The sequence below is a fragment of the Equus caballus genome, chromosome 2 (genome assembly GCF_041296265.1).
Source record: "Equus caballus isolate H_3958 breed thoroughbred chromosome 2, TB-T2T, whole genome shotgun sequence".
In the NCBI taxonomy this organism is placed as follows: domain Eukaryota; kingdom Metazoa; phylum Chordata; class Mammalia; order Perissodactyla; family Equidae; genus Equus; species Equus caballus.
The window spans coordinates 25,777,275-25,792,074 of NC_091685.1; positions in this window are offsets into that span (position 1 = coordinate 25,777,275).

The window sequence follows — 14,800 nt, forward strand, 5'->3', positions numbered from 1 at the left end:
ATGGAGGGGAGGGGGGGCGAGAGGGGGATGGGGCACTGAGGACCTCCTCATGTGAGGACTCTCCAGCTGACCCTGAGTGCACTGGTGGGTTTGAGCAGAGGAGTGACAGGCTCTGATGTTCCAGCGTGACTGGCTGCTGGGCTGGGGTTGAGCAGGGTCCCTGGGGGGGCGGGGCGGGAGGAGCAGGGAGAGCCTGTGGGCAGCTGAGAGAGCTGTGGGTGGCTGGACTGGGGTAGTAGTGGGGTAGAAGTGGTCCGTTTGGAAATGCTGCAGGTCAAGCCGTTGGGACTGGCTGGAGGATTGGGGGTGGGGCGGGAGAGAAACTGAGGAGTCAGGATGCTCCAGGCTTTAGCTCGAGGAGGGGAAGGATGAAGTTTCTCTTCACAGAGATGGGAGGCTGTGGAGGAGGAGGCCGGGGCCTTCTGGGCACAGGGGCAGGCGGGGGTTCTGTTTTGGATGATAAGTTGGAGACGCCCGTTAGATGGCCAGGAGGAGATGTCAAGAAGGCGGTTGGATAAAACAAGCCAGGATTCCAGGCTAGAGAAACGCACCGGTGTTGCCAAGGACGGGACCTTATTCCAGCCTGGAAACTGTCTGGAGCCATCTAGGGAAGGAGAGTAAACAGAGGGGAGAGGCCTGAGGACCCAGCCGGGGCATTTCCACACGTGGAGGGCGGGGTGATGAGCAGGAACAGGCGAAGGAGGCCTCCCCCTACCCAGGAAGCCCCAGACCCAGCCTGTGGGCCTGCCCAGGAGCCAGCCGGGGCCTGCAAGCCAGGCCCTTAGATCAGAGGCCAGGGGACAGGTACACCATGTGGGGGTTGAATCTACATACTGGACAAGGCCAGGATTAGACACGTAGGATTTTAAAAAATTATAGGAAAAAAATCTCCTCTCAAGGTGAACTGCTGGAAATTTTGAAAAATCCCCACAAAATTAAAGGGCTGTGCTCCCTCTCTGCATCTAGAAAGCCCTGACCGTCTCTCTCGGCCCTACTTTCCACCTCCACCTCTCCTCTTCCGCTGCCTCCTCTCTCTCAGATTCCCTTTTTCTCTTCCCCCCACCCCAGAGCCAACGTGGTTCCAGTGCAGGCGCAGAGCTGGGGGGCCCCTGTCCTGGTGGGTGTGAGCCCCTCCTCCCAGGCCTCACTCTCCCCACCTGTCAAGGGGCCACTGGCTGAGCTGACCTCTCAGGGCCTCCTGAGGGGGATGCTGACAGATGCCCCCTCCCCCTCCTCTGCCACCTGACGTGGAGCGCGGGCAGGCGCCGGGCTGGGACGCCCCTCCTACCCTGAGTAACGGGCCCACATTAATGGCCAACCAAGATTCTCTTCATGTGTGCGCCTCTTACTGGCCCCTTGCCTCCTCCCTGGGCAGTAAGGAGAGGAGATGAGGAGGATTCTGAGGCACTGGCTGGATTCTCAGGAGGGGAGGGCCAGACATACCCTGGAGAATATTTAAATAAACAACTAGGCACCGCCTACACCGATGGGGGTCGGGGCATGAGAACCCAGAGGAGGGAGCCCATCGGAGCCCCAGTCCTCTCTCATCCCAGCTCCGTCCCCACCTCCCCCTGCAGTCCAGCCTTTTCCTTCCCCCGCCACCCAGCCAACCGGCCCCAAGATCCCAGCCTGATTTTCTGGCTTGGGTCAAGTGTCCACTCCCGGTCCGACCAACTCCGGTCAGAGGGTGTGGTCACGTGTTACAAACTTGGTGGAACCCAGAGGACGGGATCGTGCCCCTGAGAGGAGAGCGTTGTCGTGAGCTGCGCGGGCATCTGGGAAGGGTCACGACCGCCCCGAGGTGGCGCCGCGAGCTGGGAGTGGGGACATCAGCGGGAGCTTGTTCGGGGGGCGGGGCGCGGGGCGGAGGGGCGGCCGCGGCCCCCGGAGGGAGAGCGAAGGCGGCCCGCCCGAGCTGTGGGTGTTCCGTTTTGTTTCCTTCTCAGACGAAGAAGAAAGATCGTTTTCAGAAAAATCGTTTCATAATGTACGGTCATTCAGTTTATTTGTTTATTTGATGATCCCTGCTCCTCCCCACAGAACGTCAGTCCCAGGAGGGTGGGGCCCGTCTGTCCGCTTTAGGGCTGTAGTCCCAGGAGAGCACTGCTGGGACGTGGAAGACGCCCAATTCATGGATGTGGAATGAATGAATGAATGAATGAACGAATGAGTGCTCGCAAGGAGCAGAAGTCTCAAAAGAGAAGAAAGTAACTCCCCCGGTTTTATATTTTATTTAAGCGGCTGTTATAAGCATCATCGTCATTAATAACAACGAGTATCCCGCGCATGAGGACGTTCCGGGCTCTGCGCTGAGCGCTTTGCACCTGTTTTCTTATTCGAGCTCCAAGCGCAGCCTTCCAGGAGGTGAAGGTGCTCTCGCGCCTCCCAGAGGAGGAAGGGGACTCTCAGAGGCTGAGTGCCAGGGGCGTGGCTGGTAAAGGGCACAGCCGGGCCCGTCTGTCCCACTCCAGTTGGTGCTCAGAAGCACACGCAGTCTGCCCTACTGTGTGCAGGCCCTGCGCTGGGCCTGGAGATGAAGGACACAGCGTCCCACTCCGGGAGGATCCCACTGTGCGTGAGGGAGAGGAGAGCCACAGGAGTAATGAAGAGTGTGTGTGCGGGGCTGGTTCTCCTGTCTGGACCTTACTCCACAGATAGGGAAACTGAGGCCCAGATTGGAGCAGGGCCTTGCCTGTTGTGACAGAGGCTTGGAGTCCTCCAGGAGGAAGGAGGGAGGTGAAGGGGAGAGGGGAAGCTCAGCAGCTCTGGGCTGGTCGTGTTTGTTCACCGAGGATGCTGTGGAGATGGGCTTGGACCCCAGAGCCCAGCGTGGGCTGGGACAGGCGGCCAGGTCGTCTGTGGGGCTCCAGGGGCATTACCGGGGCAGCCAGATGGGGCAGATGGAGGGGAGAGATGGCAGGGAGAGAGCTCCTGCCTTGAATTTAGGTGGTGTTGACCTGATGTGGAGGCAGGTGGTAGAAAAGAAGAGAAATCACAGAGAACCACAGAACCTCAGCCCCAACTTGGCACAGTATCAGTCAACGTGATATTTGGTCTGTCTGGGAGCTCTAGAACTTTCCAAAGGGGAAGCGTTGTCAAGTTGTCCCTTTGTAGGGACAGAAGGTGGGGGGTCCAGTGCTGGGCAAACAGTCACTGGCAGGGATGGAGGCAGCTCTGTCCCTGGTCTCCCTGGGAATTGTCCCCCCCCCGAAGGATGCTGACAAAGGTCTGTGCAGCCGGTCACCGGCCCGGGCTCCGAGGGGCTGGGCGGCCGCATCGGCCTCTTGGGGTTGTCTGGTTGTCTGGGGGTAATGGCCTGATTGCTCAAAAGTCCCTGCATCCTCCAGAACGTGACCCCTGAGAGCAGGGCCTCCGCTCCCTGCTCCCCCCAGACTCTGCACGGTGCCAGGCTCATGGTAGAGGAACGAGAAAATGTAAGACCTTAACCCTTCCCCCTGCTCACTCAAGTGTGGACCCAGGCAGGCGTGACCCAGCAATTGTACGGGGTTTCGTGACACACCAGGGCCACACGGTGCTCCACCGGGACTGGCACTCAGGTCCCCGGGCTCCCAGAGCAGTTCCAGAGAATGAGAGATGCCACCCCCCACAGTGCGTTGGGGTGCGGGTTCTGGAGACAGAGGAGGTCTGGGTTCAGACCCTAAACCTGCCTTTTACTCAGCATGTCATAGCGGGCGATGTCTTAACTTCTCTGAGCCTCGGTTTCCTTTTCTGTAAAATCTTACTTCCGAGGTGTTTGCGAGGATGGAATGAAAACAATGCATGTGGAGCACTTAGCGCAGAGCTGGGCATGCAGTAGGCAGCCAAGGAAGGAGGACATTATTATTAGTTTAGTAGTAGTTATTGTTTATTGTAATGGTTGTCTGTGGGACAGAGGCCTCGCCTGTCCTGATGCTGCTGCGTCCCGGGGGCCTGTGCTGCCCTGGCGCACAGCAGGTGCTCAGAGTCCACTGCCAGTGGCCGGGGGTCTCCTCTGCGCAGCTGGATGGGACCTCCCTGACGCCCCTTCTGCCAAAGAGACGGCGGCAGCACCACGTGACTCTCAGAGGAGCAATTTCACGGACTCTCCATCTCCCTTTTCCCTTCAGCCCCATCCATCTCCGCATTGACTTCAGCGGCTTCTCGTGCCAGCTTCTCTCCGGCAGAATGACAAGCAGCCAAGGTCTCATCGCCTTTGCTCCGGCTTTTATCTGCCTGACTTCACGAAGCTGGAGCCCTGACCGCCGATCAGCTGGATAAATGTCGAAACTATATTAAATCACAGGACGCAGGCGGGTGACAAGAGAGCACTTGTCACCCCCCTCTTGCCCCTGCTCCTGGCCCTGAGCTGGCCGCAGGGAGGCATCCTCATGCTCTGAGACCTGGCTTATTTTACCTGCACTTCTTCGTAATCACAGTCTTGGAATTGGAAGCAATTTTCTCAAGGTGAGAGCTGGCGGCGGGCAGGTGCATGCACTCGCAGGCTGTGGCCAGCGGTGCTGACGCGCCGGGCCCGGGACCTTCATGACAGGCAAGTACCTGGTTTAACAGTCCAATACATCACAGGAACTGCCAGGCTGGGTTGTTTTCTCCTTTTACTTTTTACTAGTTTTTTAAAATAGGAAAGTCATGCAAGCTCACTGAAAATCCAAGCAATGTAGAAGTGTGTAAGTTAGGCTTTCGGTGTCCTGTTGCCCCACCTGAAACCCGCTTCCCTGATGAAACACCACAGATATTGATCACAAAGAGCCCTTTGGATTCACGCCTCCTGCAATCCAGTCATCAACCCCACAGGGTAGACTTTGCCATTCGCTCTTTTGAAGGACAAGTAAAGGGTGTCAGAGCAGCAGAGGGACCCCAAGGCCACGCAGCTGGTTTCTAAGTGGGGATTGAACCCACACCTGTGCGAAGCCTAGGGCACACCCTTCCCACTTGCCCTTCACTGCTTGTGTATATATATATATATATATATATATATATATATATATATATATATATATAGTTTTTTCTCTAAGTGTGTAAAACTTGTCTTTCTTTTACAAACATGGGATCATACTATAAGCATCATTCTGCAGCTTGCTTCTTCCTTTGAGGATACTTTCCTAGGCGGCTCTGTCTCATTTTTGGCAGCAGCTGCCCAGTGTCCTTCTGTCAGAGGCACACACATTGGTTTATCTGGTTCTTTTCAAGTGAATGTTTAGGTTGTTTTTGGGGTTTCTGCTGTCATTGGCAGTGCTGCAAGGCACATAAGTCCCTGACTTTTCCCCAGATATTTTGATTATACAGTGCTATATGCATAAATTTTCTTCGTTAGATATTTGAATAATTTAGATAAAAAACACTTCCTTGGGCTACCCTCCCCCACTGCTCACCTCCACATGTCAATCCCCTCTCCATAGTAACGGCTCCTATCAGGGTGGCACATAATCCTTATAGATCTATTTCTATGCATTTCTCTACATACATATGCATGTGTTTTTGCTATGGGTGTTTTAAAAAACCTAAAAGGTATCATGCAATATGCATCTTTGTGCATCTGGCTTTTTTTCCCGTTAGTAACGTCCCAGACATCTTTCTATGTCGGTACATATACAGCTACCTCTTTTTTTAACGAGGCCATGTGTCATGTTCCATGGCACAATGCGTCAGCTTTTTAAAAAACCATTTCCCTATGGATAGATATTTAGGTTTCTTCCCCTTTTCTTCTCTCTATAAAAAGTACTGCAATAAACATCCTTGCGCGTGCGTCACTGTGTGCACGCAGGAGCGTTTTTCTGGTATCTCTACGTAGAAGTGGATTTGCCGGCTTCCTGACTTCAGCACTTCTTCCTATGCTCCGTCCACTCTGTCTTCTAAAACCCACATCAAACATGACATTCTCTTTCTTAAAACTCTTCAATGGCTTCCCATTTCCCTTAGGATCAAGCCCAAACACCTTAGCCTGCGGTGCTGGGCCCTGCGTGGATTGGCCCTTGTCTGTCACTCCTTGCTCACCACAAGGTAGTTTCCAGCCATACCAGACTTCTTTCTGCTCCACGCACAGGCCATTCTCTCTCTCCTCCAAGCCTTTGCACATGCTGTTCCCTCATCCTGGAATACCTTTCCTTCCTTTTTCTACCTTACCCTCTCTCCTATTCTTTACCAGGATGACTCATACTCCTCTTCTGGTTTGAAAGGAACTACCCCTTCCTCCAGGAAGCCCTCCTGCTCTCGTGCTCTGAGCCTCCACAGCACAGCATTATCCAGCTCTGCGGTAATTGTTAATGATCTGTGAATGCAAGATCTATGTGAATGATCTGTGAAAGCAAGTTCATGTCCATCTTGTTCATTACAGCATTCATTAACACCACCTTCCAGCACACTGTTAGTAAATATGTGGGGAATTAATTAACAAATGAGTTCAAGAGGCACAGGGTGGAAACAGCACGACTTTGGAACAAGACAGACCTGGGTCCTGAGACCGCTTGCACACTTTACTCCCCCTTGGCAAATAGCATCCCTTTTCTGAGCCTCAGTTTCCTAAATGCAGATGGCAATATTATTATGCACCAGCTGGCTGATGTGAGAAAGACAGTGAAGGCAATTGTGTTTGGAGAACTCAAAAGTGTTATGCAAACGGTAAGCTTGATTTTTACAGCAACAGGTCAATGAGAATGAATAAACAGACATTGTTCTGATAAAGTTGTTGGGTTTTTTTCCCTCTCAGGTTGAAAATAACAAATACCTGAACTAGAAGGTGGGGGAGGAAGAAAGGCTTACAGGCCACGGGCCACAGCATGCCAAGCTCTGTATTAAACAGGTTGAGTATATTAATTTTCTCCAGAAAGGGCTTGGACGACGTTCATTAGATTTATTGTTTGGTATTTTGTACTTTTTTTTTCTGTTGTAAATAGTATCTTTTTTCTTTTTTTTTTGCTGCTGCATGGAAGTGTAACTCAGCATCATATATTGATTTTGTATCCAGTAAACGTCTTTATTTTTAGTTTTTATTGAGGAATAATTGACAAATAAAGTGGGAAGATATTTAAAGTGATCTAAGATATTTAAAATATATTAAAATAAAATGAGATATTTAAAGTACAACGTGAGGATTTGATATATGAATAAACTTCTTTAAAATTCTGTTTATTTATCTGTAGATTCTTTTAGATTTTCCACATGGACAATCACATCGTCTGCAAATAATGTCAGTTTTGTTTCTTTATTTCAGCCTTCATTTCTTTTCTTTCTAATCTTCCTAGAAGTGGTGGTGGCAGGTGCTCTTGTGTTGGTCCTGATTTCAAAGGGAGGGCTTTTTCCACTGCACCATGACGTCTGGCGTTAGTGCTAGATTTTTCACAGATGCTCTTTATCCTGCTAAGAAAGGATAGTCTTCGTTTGCTAGAAGTTTACTCTTGAAAGGATGCTGAATTTTATTTGCATATATTGAGTTATTCATATGGTTTTTCTCTTTTAACCTTTTAAGGTGATGATTTACGTTAGTTAATTTTCTCACATTAAACCAACCTTGCCTTCCTGGAATAACCTTAACTTGGTCGCGATATGTTTATTATTTATACTTTGCTGGATTTCATATGCTAATAATGTGTTTAAGAATTTTGCATTTTCGTTCTTGAGCGAATTTGGTCTGTCATTTTCCATTCTCATGTTGTTCTTGTCTGGTTTTAGAGTTGAGGATTGACTAGCTTCATAAGCTGGAAGTGTATATATATATTTTTGTTATTGAGTTAATGATAGGTTACAATCTTGTGTGATTTCAGTTGTACATTAATGTTTGTCATTCATGTTGTAGGTGCACCACTTCACCCTTTGTGCCCACCCCCCACCCCACCTTTCCCCTGGTATCCACTAATCTGTTCTGTTTGTCCACATTTTTAAATTCCTCATATGAGTGGAGTCATACAGAGATTATCCTTCTCTAACTGGCTTATTTCACTTAACATAATTCCCTCAAGGTCCATCCATGTTGTTGCAAATGGGATGATTTTGTTCTGTTTTGCAGCTGAGTAGTATTCCATTGTATATATATATACCACATCTTCTTTATCCATTCATCTATTGATGGGCACTTAGGTTGCTTCCACGTCTTGGCTATTGTAAACAGTGCTGCAATGAACATTGGGGTGCACAGGACTTTTGGGATTGCTGACTTCAAGCTCTTTGGATAGATACCCAGTAGTGGGATGGCTGGATCATATGGTAGTTCTATTTTTAATTTTTTGAGGAATCTCCATACTGTTTTCCATAGTGGCTGCACTAGTTGGCATTCCCACCAGCAGTGTATGAGGGTTCCATTCTCTCCACAACCTCTCCAACATTTGTTACTAGTAGATTTAGATATTTTTGTCATTCTAATGGGTGTAAGGTGATATCTTAGTGTAGTTTTGATTTGCATTTCCCTGATGATCAGCGATGATGAGCATCTTTTCATGTGCCTATTGGCCATCCATATATCTTCTTTGGAGAAATGTCTGTTCATGTCTCCAGCCCATTTTTTGATTGGGTGGTTTGATTTTTTGTTGTTGAGTTGTGAGAGTTCTTTATATATTATGGATATTAAGCCTTTGTCAGATATATGATTTGCAAATATTTTTTCCCAGTTAGTGGGTTGTTTTTTTGTTTCAATCCTGTTTTCATTTGCCTTGAAGAAGCTCTTTAGTCTGATGAAGTCCCATTTGTTTATTCTTTCTATTGTTTCCCTTCTCTGAGAAGACATGGTGTCCGAAAAGGTCCTTTTAATACTGATGTCAAAGAGTGTACTGCCTACGTTTTCTTCCTGAAGCCTTATGGTTTCAGGTCTCACCTTTAGGTCTTTGATCCATTTTGAGTTTATTTTGGTGAATGGTGAAAAAGAATGGTCAATTTTCGTTCTTTTACATATGGCTTTCCAGTTTTCCCAGCACCATTTGTTAAAAAGACTTTCTTTTCTCCATTGTATGCACTCTGCTCCTTTGTCGAAGATAAGCTGTCCATAGATGTGTGGTTTTATTTCTGGGCTTTCAATCATAAGCTGGAAGTATATTTGAAAGATTAGATTGATCTCTAGCTGGAATGTTTGAGAAAGCATATTACAAAACCATGTGATTTTTGTTTCTTTGTGGGGAGGTTTCTACTTTGAATCTACCTTCTTTAATTCTTCCATGTATAAGATTATGCAGTTTTTAAAATGTCTTTTGGAGTCAGTTCTCGTAAGTCATAGTTTTATAGGAAAGCGTCAGTGTCATCTGTTTTCAAATTTATTGTCATCAAGTTGTTCCTGATATCCCGTTTCATCTGTTTAATCCCTGTAGCTTCTATGGGATGTTCTCTTTCTCGTTGTTAATGCTGTTTATTTGTATCTTTGTTTACTTTTTTCTTTTCTTGTTTCAATCATTCCAGGGGCTGCTCTTTTCTTAGTCTTTTCAAAGAACCAACTTTTGGCATTTTCAGTCCTCTCTATATTATGTTGGCTTTACTTGTTCTGTGCCTCAGTTTCCCATCTATAAAAACAGGGACAGTAACAGTGTGCATCTCATATGCTTGTTGTGAAGATTAATTGAGCTAATACATGTTAGAATTGTGCTTGACACATAACAGGTGTTCAATAAATAGTTGCTCTTGTTTCTGTTTTTGTTAATAATTTTTGCTCTCTCCTATTTCCTTCCTTACATGTCTTTAGGTTTATTCTGCTGTTCTTTTTCTAACTTCTTAGTTTGAAAACATATCTTGTTAATTTTGGGCTCTTTTCTATTCTAATGTAAGCATTTAAGGCTGTGATCCTCTAAGTGCCCCTTTTAGTGCACCCAACAAATTTTAATGTATTGTAGTGTCATTATTATTTTTCTGTATATTTAAACATTTCCATTATTATCTCTATTTTAGTTTTGAATTTTTTAGAAATATGTTTTAACTTCTAAAAGCAAGGATATTTTTTCCTGTTATCACTTTTATTATTTGTTTCTAACCTAATTGCTTTGTGCCCTGGGGCTGTGCACCAATCCTGTGAGATTCCTGGGGCCTCCGTTAGGTCCTGGCACACGGTCCAGACTTGGTTCTCTTTGGTGTATTCTCCTAGCAGTTACTCCAGCAGCTGTCTTAAGATGCCTGCTTCATTTAACCAGGCTTAAAGTTAGTCCGTAGTTTCACTCTGCTCCTGAACAATACAGGAATGCCAGAATGCTCTGATCACCTTCTCCCAGCTTACCTGGGGCTCCTGTCTGGTGTTTTTGTTCTCTCTTGTTTCTATGTAACCTCTGACATGAGATCTTATTGTTAATGTTGTTATACTCTTGTCATTGAACTTAGGTATTATTGTTATGGTTTCATGCATTTAGTGTTAGCTCAGGGTTCTCATGTGATAATCAGCACATCACATTCCATTTTGTCCTCAGTCATTACATTGGGATTCATTTTCTTCTACCTAAATCACATCCTCTAGAGCGGAATAATTTCCCTCTTGCCTGAAAAAGGCATGCTTTAGAATTTACCTTCTGCTGGTGGTAGCCTCTTTGTTTTCATTTGTCTGAATATGTCTTTTTTTGGTCCTCCTTAAAAGATAGCTTTGCTAACCTTCTATGCTGACAGTTAATCTTTCTCAACACAAGGAAAATAGTATTTCACTGTCTTCTTCTAGCTTCTAGCATTGCTGTTGAGAAGTCAGCCATCCTTACTTAGTAAGTATCTATCTTTTTTTCCTCTGGCTGTTTTTTTTTTTTTTTAATTTTAGTTTTTGTAATACAGTGTTACTGTCTGTAATCACTGTACTGTGAATTAGATCTCCAGGACCTATTTATCTACTAGTTGCAAGGATGTCCCCTTAAATGACATCTCTCCCTAGGGGGTCGGGGAACGGGAGAGATGCTGTCTCTGGCTGTTTTTAGTGTTCTCTTTGTCTTTTGGTGTTCTGCAGTTTTATTATATGCATTTCAGTGTGGCTATCTTTTTTTTCTTTTTTCTCCTCAAAGCCCCAGTGCATGGTTGTACATCTTAGCTGGAAGTCCTTCTGGTTCTTCTGTGAGAGCCACCACCGCAGCATGGCAACTGACAGATGAGCGGTGTGGTTCCATGATTGGGAAGCACCAGGGCCGCTGAAGTGGAGCACCTGGAACTTTAACCACAGGCCATCAGGGCTGGCTCACAGTGTGTCTGTCTTTTAATTTACCTCATTTAATATTTTTGGGATGAAAATTGTTGTCTTCCAATAATTATGGATATTATCTTCAAATAGTATTTCATTCCCCTTGCCTTCTAACTTCGCTTTCGTATTTTCCATCTTGTCTTCTTTCTGTGCTGCATTCCTCAGCATTATCTTTCAGATCACTAATATTCTCTTCAGCTGTTTCCGAACTGCTCTTTTCTGTAGTTCATTCTAAAATCTGCTTTGTCAGTTTTTTATAGTGTCTTGTTCTTTGCTCATATTTTCAAGCTTCTCTTTGACTGCATCACACATATTAGACTTCATTCTTTTCTAGCTTGTGTGGTGAATAGCACCAATATCTGGAGTCCCTGTAGGTCTGATTCTGTGAGCTGTAGTTTCTGTAGGCTCTTGCTCACCGTGCTTGGTCTTCTTGTGTGTTCTGTGAACTCATCTTCCTTACAGGTTGTGTTCTTTCAATTTGCATTTGCTGCTGCCCATCAACCTGGCACAGCTACCAACCTAGAACCACTTTTTTTTTTTTTGGTGAGGAAGATTGGCCCTGAGCTAACATCTGTGCCCATCTTCCTCCGTTTTGCGTGTGGGATGTCACCACAGCATGGCTTGATGAGCGGTGCTAGGTCCATGCTGGGGATACGAACCTGCGAACCCCAGGCTGCCGAAGGGGAGCATGCTAACTTAACCACCATGCCACGGGGCCAGCCCCTGGAACCACTTCTTATTAAATGTTCTGTTTGAACGATACATATCGTAAATTTGACTCCAAATCCACATGAGAATGGGCTGGCATTTACTATCCTTTACTCAGCATTTCCCCCTTTCTCTGGCACTGACTTTGAGTCAGCTCTGCTTTCTTGCCGCTCTTCTCTTTGCAGTGTGTTTGCTAATGATTCAGCCATTTGCTAAGGGTGTAGCTCTTTGGGGAGGAGTCTCATCTTTATGCAGGAATTTCCCGTTAGCCCCACCACCTTGGACGGCTCTGGATCTGTCTCCTTCCAGGTCTCCAGAGTTTTGTAAAATCTTTGGGGAAGAAGCTGGTTTGGGTGCTCTTGCCTGCTAGGCACCCTGCTATCTCTTTGTTTTTAGCCTCTTGGGATTTCATGCTTTTGTGCCAGTTCATTGATGCCTTTAAGATGAAAAAGAATCCAGGTCATCTGCAGGGGGAGAGTTGTTTATGGAATCTGGTCGACCACACTGCCCAGAACAGAATTTCAGGTGGGACGTCTGGGCTGGGCTTTGAGGGATGGACAGGAGTTTAACAAGTGAAGGAGTGGTGGAGAGAGTGGACTCCGGGAGAAGGAACAACATGGGGAAGAGGGTGTGCGGGGGCTAGAAACAATGAAACATCTTCTGGAAAAGGCAAATGGGTCAGGGCCCAGCACATAGTAGGCGCTCAATAAGCATCTACTGATTATCTGCTGAGCGAGTGGGCGTATTTGGCTTCTGGTTAAGTGCTTAGGGGAATGCTGAGTGGTGAGACTGGAGAAGTGTATGAGGACGGGATCACAATGAGCCTTGAACGCCTGACAAATGGACTCAAAGTTGATGGATACAATTTTGAGAAGCTCAAACCTTAAAGGCTGGGCAGGGAAAGAAGGTCCTGCTGAGAAGACAGAGGAGGACTGCCCTGAGAGGCAGGAGAAGAATGTGGAAGAGCTTGAGGAGGGCGGGGGTAAGGGAGGCTGTGCTGGATGGTTGCAGAGAGGACCTTGTCCCAAATTAGCCTTTTCCTGGATTGGGGAAATTGGGGGGACGAGTTAAGTAATTTATATATATATACAAGTCTAAAGTCTGCAGGGTAGGATGGCAGGCTGGAGACTCAGGGACGAGCTGCAGTGCGAGGCCAAGGGCCATCTGCTGGCAGAATTGTTTCTTGCTTGAGGGAAGTCAGTCCGTTTTATTAAGGCCTTCAACTGATTGGATGAGGCCCACCCACATTATGAAGGACATTCTGCTTTCCTCAGAGTCCACTGATTTCAATGTTCATCTCATTCAAAAAAACAGCATCACAGAAGCATCCAGAATAACGTTTGGCCAAATATGTGGGCACCGTGGCCTAGACAAGAGGACATAAAATTAACTGTCACATGTGCCAGCTTTGGATTACACCCCCTGAGCCCTGTGTGCTCTCTTTCTCTTTTTCCTTTAAGGTCCTTGGGAGGAAAAGTGTGAAAGGCATTGCTCACACCCCTGAGAAGGGACCCCGAGGCCTGCCCCCTGTACTGAGGTTGCGCCCTGGAGGGGACGGGAGAAGTCCGTATGGAGCAGCTCACAAATTCAGAAGGACAAGGGCTATGAGCCATTTTTTCCCCACGACTCATCCTGACGTATGGGGAGCCCCATTCTGCAGGGTGGCGGAGATATGATCTCAGTCAGTTCTAGGTCACCTTCTGCCTTTCCCCAGGGTGTGTCTCATTCCAGGTTCTCCACTTTGGTATCTGTGGACGCATCTCCCGCCCTCCCGTCTGCCGTGGAGACATGCGGGGAGCTGAGCCTCGTCTACCTGCAGGGCTGCTCTGAGTCAGCCCTCTTCGGGCCTCTCCTGGCCTGGCTGGGAAGCAGGGAGTCCTGTGAGGCCATCTGCGGCCCTGGCCCCGGGATACTCCCATCATCCCTTTCTTCTGGGGTCTTCCCTCCCTTCCTGGGCTCTGTAGGGAAGGATGCTCAGGACCCCTCTGCTCTCAGCTCCTGCACACTGTCTGGGGGGTGTGTGCTCTCCTTCCTGGGGTACAACTCCAGGGGGTGGATAGGAAGGGGCCTTCTGCTTAGGAATCCAGTCTGTATTCAGCAAGTGCTTACTGAGCACCTATCTCATGGAAAATAAAGCAGAACAAAAAATCCCTACCCCCACACAGTTCACAGACTACTTAGAGGGGAGACAGACAGACATATAATAAAAGGTGGAAATGCACAGTATCTTGGAAGACAATGAGTGCATGAAACTTTAGTGTGGGATAAAGAGGGCAGGAATTACTGGATTGCAGGGGACAGAAGTGTAATTTTAAATGGGCTTGGCTGGGGAAGGCCTCATTGGGAAGGGGACATTTGAGCAAAGGCCGGAAGTAGGTAGAGGAGTGAGCCACGCAGAAGTCCAGGAAAAGAGTGTTTCAGGAGGCGGGAGGAGACAGTGCGAAGGGCCTGGGGTGGGAGCACATCTAAGGTGTCCAAGGCAGGGTGAACGGCCGTGAGGCTCGAGGGTAATGAGAGGCGGCTGCTGGAATGGGGGGCTGAGAGGTACAGGTGGCCAGGGTGGGACAGGGCTCCTAGGCCCCTGGAAGGACTCAGCTTGGAGTGTGAGTGACAGATGAGTCTCTGGAGGGTTGAGTAGGGCTGACATGGTCTGACTCAGGTTTTCAGGGTCACTCAGGCTGCTGTGTCTACCGGAGATTGAGGGCGGCAGGGGTGGGAGCAGGGGGACCAGCGAGGGGACTACAGCAGTAACCTAGGGGAGAGACGGCAGAGGCTTAGCGGACCAGGGTGGCAGCAGTAGGGCTGGCATCTGATGAAGATTTTAGGCTGGTTAATTTTAAAACTGCAGATGAGAAGCAGGCTCCGAGGAGTGGAATTTGCTTGCCCTTGATCAGAGACAGTTGCATTTGTGAAGGAAATCTCCATGCCTCCCTCTCTGCGCCAGGAGAAAGGGGGGATGGCCTTATCTCTGGAAACTCT